This window comes from Bidens hawaiensis, unplaced genomic scaffold, assembly GCF_021521415.1.
Source record: "Bidens hawaiensis isolate Kalapana, Puna unplaced genomic scaffold, B.hawaiensis_p1.1 tig00051251_1, whole genome shotgun sequence".
Lineage (NCBI taxonomy): Eukaryota > Viridiplantae > Streptophyta > Magnoliopsida > Asterales > Asteraceae > Bidens > Bidens hawaiensis.
Window position 1 is genome coordinate 89687 of NW_027499173.1, and position 6507 is coordinate 96193.

The following is a 6507-nucleotide window of genomic DNA, read 5'->3' on the forward strand; positions in this document are numbered from 1 at the left end:
TAACAATTAATTCTTATCCTAATTAAATTAATTATCTAGTCCATAGATAATAAATCATCAGACAATTAAAATCAGTTTATCCAAATAATACAGTTGTGTTTTATTTATTTATTTTTCCTTTTCTAAACATAGGATATATTATTGTTGCTAGGGAGAAACTCTATTCATAGTTCATTTAAAATGCTTATTTACCTACAAGAGTGTTTTCACACAGAACTTTAGCCTTTTCATGCAAAAGGAAGAACAACACAAGGACACTACTTAAAAAGAAAAACAAACAAATATGTCTAGATACTCTTTCTAGCTTTGTTGGCTATGTTAAGTCCCATTTCATCTAATCGATACAAGATCTACATGGCGTCTAGGAGTGCAGAATACTTGTATATGGTGTTGAAGAGGAAGAAACGAACAATTTCACAACAAGATTTAATACATGAATGGGATAATATATATAAATGATGCAAAAGTTCTTATTTATAAATCATCACATATTACAAACCGAAGGAGTATACATCTTTTTGTTGACCCGAGGTGAGCTCTACCTCAGGCATCAACGAAACTAGCCTATTTGCTTCTTTCGTGACAACTGAACAACTAAACCACCGCCAAAATCCTAAACATAACACACATATATATAGACATCAAGTTCCCGGGGATTGGGCTTGGGCCACCAGGCGATCTTAACACATGTTCGCACCAAGTCCAAGTTCGTTTTTGTATCTGAATTGCATAATAACAGTCACAAACTAGCACCAGCAGACTAATAAATTAATCAACACCTTGACTACCATTGCTGGGCATCTTCATTGATTTTTGACTTTGAACTTGATATTTCTTGTTGACATTTATTTGCAATAGAAACGAGTTTTTCTTTTCTTGTTTCTTTTTCTAGAATGGATAGTTCATCGGACACATGGGGTCGATACATGGCCTCTGGATACCAACATTTGAGGAAGAGATCTGCAACTTTGTCAGCCTCCTTTTGTAAGTATAGCCCTTCTAGATTTACATTCATGACCCCTTGTAGTTTGCATCACTTGTTTGAGACCTTACCCAGTCTAGTAAGTTACGCTCTTTGCAACACTGTTTATTATCAATGGCATGCAGCCCAGTAATGGGTTCCGACTAAACTATCCAAAGCTATATACGTCACATTTTGTTGTAAATCTACCTGTTCACATAGTGAAATTATATCACACAAATGTTAAAGGACTGGCTAGTTGTTTTTAGTTAAATGTAATATGTCCACTATTTTCTTGAGTCCTTTCATATAAAAATGGATAAATTAAGTACAATGGAATTGAAACAAAACTGTAGCGATATATTATGGGGCGGTATGGCCTTTGGTCCCCGTGACTTGAGTTGTTACATGACTCATATCATCAGGATTTGCAAACCCAAAGTCTGAGAGCTTTACATTATAGTTCCAAAAACCAAAAAACGAAGAAATTAAAAAATGAAGTGACGATATTTGAAACAAAAACCATAATAACAATATTGGAGACATATAATTTAATTATGGGGTATAGATACCATATCTAGCAGGATGTTAGAACACTTAAAACCGCGATATATAACTTTGGATTCTGAATCATGCAAGTAAGAGTGCCCTTGAGCAGCTTCCTCTGCAACGTTAATCTTTGGTTCCCAAGAAAGAGGCTCTTCAATCCCTAAAATGGGACATACATACATGTATAATGGAAATAAAAATGAAACAATTAGATGAATAACATTGGCGAACATAAGAAATTTTCTCATAAAGGTCACAATTATCTTTGGTTGACAACCGTTATATACTTACAGCGGTCGGTTGGTTTCTCTTTATAATAGTACTAAGAGAATTTTCATAGGGGATGGCCGACCTATGTACCGCGAAGGTAGGTCCACCCCTGGTGAATAATAAAAAATGCATACGACTTAGAACATATACATCAGGAAGAAAACTAACATGCACGATGGAAATGATGATTGTGCAAGCTTCCTAGCGGCATAGATTCATATACCAAGAACCTATTTTCGCCTTCACAACAGAAACCAATGAGGTTTACCGATTTGGATGATCGATTTGACCAAGATAAATGATTTCTAACCTGCAAATTAAATGCAAGTTTAATTTAGAACAAATATAACAATTAAAGAAAGAATTATATAGCTAGTATTAGAAGAAACACTTACCAACCACTCTTTATGGCTTTGAAAACTTGTGGGATTAAGTGCCTTCACTGTAACAACCATTCTAGGGGGCACCACGTTCTGGTGGTAATAGGGTTTCTTTGTTGAGCCATCCTTTGTATATGAGACCAAAATTACCTTCTCCTAGAATAATTGTTGAGATAAAAGATTGTTTTATGGGACTGCAAATAAGTGTTATAAAAATAAATAGAAATAAAATTTGTTAGCTGCTGATAAGAGGCGTTTTTTTGGCATTATGAGACGATCAGTATTGATGATCGCACTTAAAAAGTTTAGAGAAAAACAATGTCCTGAATTTAATAAGCCTTCGAAAATCCATGCACGAAAAACCAAGTTAGGACTACACTAAAAGTAAAATGACCAAACTAGTATTTGAAGCCTTGAAGGCTAGTACTACAGTTTTGGTAAAAAAGATTGTTTCCCAACAATAGATGGAAAATCATATTTCATTAGAACACTGTTAAAAAAGAACTACCAGGCCAAAACTTATATAATTATGGAAAATTATAAGGTTGTGTGTTGTAGAATATACTAGTAAAAAGCTACTTATCGTTACATGTAACTGTCACGTACGCAGGTAACTAGCCGTCTCGTTAATTTAACCATTGTAGAATAACTAGCCACAACTCCATTAAAAAAATAATTAAACTACTTAAAAGAAAGACAAAATGGCAAAAGGCGTCCTTTATGTTTGCTCTGATTTTCATTAAACGTCCTTTATCGAAACTAATAACAGAAGACATAATTCATGTATCAAATATGTTGCACGTTACTTCCTTTGTCACTAACCCCGTTAATTTTCTCGTTAAATCTGGTCATATGCAAGGCACATGAGGACAGTGTGGTCATTTTAACCCTTTAAGGACTATTTATGTATTTAGATTAAAGATATAATCACCTTCTTCATCACCATCCAACCCATCACAACCATTCAAACCTCAACTCCAGGCACCACCATCCTCTCTCTCTAAACTTTGGCCACCACCATCAACTCCGGCCACCATCCAACCTCTTTCTCTCACACACACCCCTCTACCGTCCCCTCCCCATAATTATCTTCTTCATCACCATCCAATCCATCACCATCAAAATTTGCTTTCCGGCGACCACCTCCCACCCACATCGATTTACATTCGCCCGCACAGGGAGAAATGACCAACTCCCTCTCATTTCTCATCTCTTTAGTCACTTTGAAGACCACCGGGTCCTCAACCACGACCACCATCTCAACTCTCCGGTTGTCGGCCACCACCACCACAGCAGAAAAAACACCCTTTTATATCAAACTATTGCAACAAAACCCTGACACCACCACCGTTCTCGTATCCCACGGTTAATTTTCCGGCGATTTGGCTAAAAATAATCAGATCTAACCTGATATACACCTTGTTTGCGTCTTTCACCATCTTTGAAGCTTGTTTAAGGCATATCTAAGATCTAAAAGGTTCAACCTTCCACCACCACACCGACTACACACCGACGATAAGAGATTAGCCCTAAACGGTGGTCGGGTGGTGGTGTGGTGCAGGTGACGTGGCGGTGATGAGTTGGGTGAACGCCGATGATGATTAGAGATGGATGAGATGTATTAAAGGGAGATAAGATGAGATGTATTAGGTCATTGTAGTTGTGTGTGGATTAGAGATGGAGATGGAAGCGAAGGCGGTGGCGTCGGTGGTGGTGAGATGGTTGTAGATAGAGTGGAGAGAGAGAGAGAGAAAATGTTTTTATTTTAAAATATTTTATTCTTTTATATTAATTACTAAGAATGTATGAATTTATGAAACTACCCTCACATGACCAAATTTACCGAGAAAAAATTAACGGGGTTAGTGACAAAGGACATAACGCAACATATTTGATACATGAATTCCGTCTTCTGCTATTAGTTTCGATAAACGACGTCTAATGAAAATTAGATTAAACATAAAGGATGTATTTTACCATTTTGTCTAAAAGAAAAGAACAAAAAAAATAATAATTTGTGATTGGGTGTTAGTGAGGTTGACCCACTAAATGTTTATGATGGCACAACTATTACCATGGTGCTTGGCCTCCATGGCACTGAGAATGTTAAAGGGGCGCGGTGTTCACAGCGCCATCATGCCCGTATGACATGCATGGCGCCTCCCCAACAGGGTCGGCTCTAAGGGAGGGTCGGGTGGTCGACGGACCCCCGCTCGACACCACAATAGGCACATAATGTTTTTTTTTAAAAGAATTATATATATATATAATATATATATATAGGTTATGAAAAACAATACGTATATATATGTTTACACTTAATTACACAACTATTAGCTTGATTTAGTTGCAAAGTGGGTTCTAACCTCACTTGAGTCATTTTAAACCTATTTAAAAAAAATAAAAAAATTGCACAACCAAATCATAAGGTCCAAAAAACTAAGGCTCATTTAAAAATTAAATATCATAAGGTCCAAAAGACTAAGGCTCATTTAAAAATTAAATTGTTTAAATCCAAAAGATACCTCGTTTAATAAAGACCAAAAAAATTTAATTTTCGGTCCAAAATTTTTTAACCGTTCTTGAAGTCGGGTCTACTTCCCAACACAACCTAAATAATTGTAATGGCCCAATGTTCACCCCGTGTAACCCATTAGTACCTAACCTTCTTACCAAGAAGTTAAAACAAACTTATATGGAAGAGACAATTGTGAGGAAAATAAAAAACTTCATATATAAAAATACTAATCAATGTAAGAATATACTTTACTATCCTTGGCTGTCACATACAACTACAAGGTAACTAATAGATACATAATAATTGTTTAGGCAACAGTTGATATATGCATAGAAAATTCGTAGCCAAATATTTTCATCAAACGAAGAGATACTTGATATTTAATATAAAAATCCTTATAACTAGTAAGCAAAACTACTTAATTTCAAACATAAACTTTAATCGTGCATAGACATACTAACACCCAACCCTAAGTGGTGGATGTGCTGCAATAGATCTAAGAGCTTGATGAATTGAAAGTTGTCAATTGCAAAGTTTGACATTACCTGGTGCATTCAAGGGCACGACATGCTTGTTTTATTTCTATGAGCAATCAACATGTTATAAATGGTTGAAATATGAGTTCTTCGATTCCTACGTAAAGAAATCGGTTAGAAGTAATCACGATCCATTAATGGCAAAATGGAAAGTTGTATTATCAAAACAAAATTCAAAACAAGATAGAAGAATTATCAGTTTCAAAACAAGAATTATATAATGATTTACCTTGAAAAGACTTTGCTGTTTTTCACTTTATATCGGCAATTGAACATTACTAATTAGGATTGGTGACGGTGCACAACGCTAGCGGCCACCGAAGATAAGAACAAAAGCAAATTATGGATTATGTTTTTGGTGGAGTAGGGCGTCTATCATATTCTTCGATAAGTAAAGAATAATGGGTTGTCTTTGGCCTAAGAAACAAAAGGTGGGCCAACAATGGCTTAAACGCTTGAGTAAAAAAATCAAGGGATATTGGTTTTTAATACTCTCAACTTTCACTTATTGGTAGATAATAATCATAACTAACGATTTGCCTCTCACCACTGTCAACTTATAACTTGTTTTCTTTTGTAACTCCCGAACTTAACGGACCTTAACTGCGTTAGTATTTTTTTTGTTGTTGGCATGACATGTTTTTACCGATGTGGCATTTCTGACATGATGTGGCATTCAAAATATAACTAAACAAAAAAAATATATAGGCATCACCAATAAACAATCAACTTCGTCCATTTTCACTCACAAAACCCTAACCTCCAACACCACCCATCTCCTCCTCCTCCTCCTCCACCAACACCCACCCAATCTTCATCCCCTTCATATTCTTTTTCCACTTAGATGTTATCATTGCACAAAAAAATAAGTCTAATTTGAGGTTATCACCACCCCATATCATGATATAAGTTTCGAGCCTTAAACAGACTAGGATGCTGAAGGAAGATTTCACGAGAGGTGGAACAAAGCAAATGGAACTCGACTACGTAGAGCTTAACATGGCGCTTGATGATATTGTCAACCTCATTGAATAACAATCAACTCATTGATTACCCCCCTCCCCCCAAATTGAAGTGAGTTTGGCGTGAAAGCGGTTCTGGTGGGAGGAAATAGACGAGTCACCATGGAAAATGTGGTGGCAGGTGGTGCAAAGCTTGAGGTTTTCAAAGGTGATCACATTAACGAGTCTCGTGAAAATCAAGGTCGCAACCGTGGAAACCGACGAGTCACCATGGAAATCCTTGTTGCAGCCCTAGGAAACTGACTGACCATGGTGATAGAGGTGGGTGATG

The 6507-nt window shown here is 36.3% G+C and overlaps 1 long non-coding RNA gene across 3 annotated transcripts; it reads right to left on the bottom strand.

The window, feature by feature from the left end:
- Positions 1 to 2007: 2007 nt before the first annotated feature.
- LOC143598913 (uncharacterized) lies at positions 2008 to 5554 on the bottom strand. 3 transcript variants are annotated; one of them, XR_013147213.1, is made up of 3 exons: positions 5219 to 5548; positions 2176 to 2310; positions 2008 to 2085 (listed from the first exon to the last, which is right to left on the bottom strand). It is a non-coding gene; the product is annotated as an uncharacterized LOC143598913 (long non-coding RNA). The 3 variants fall into 3 exon arrangements; XR_013147211.1 differs by having other exon boundaries at positions 2021 to 2310; positions 5219 to 5311; positions 5444 to 5554; XR_013147212.1 differs by having other exon boundaries at positions 2021 to 2085; positions 2172 to 2310.
- Positions 5555 to 6507: the final 953 nt, after the last annotated feature.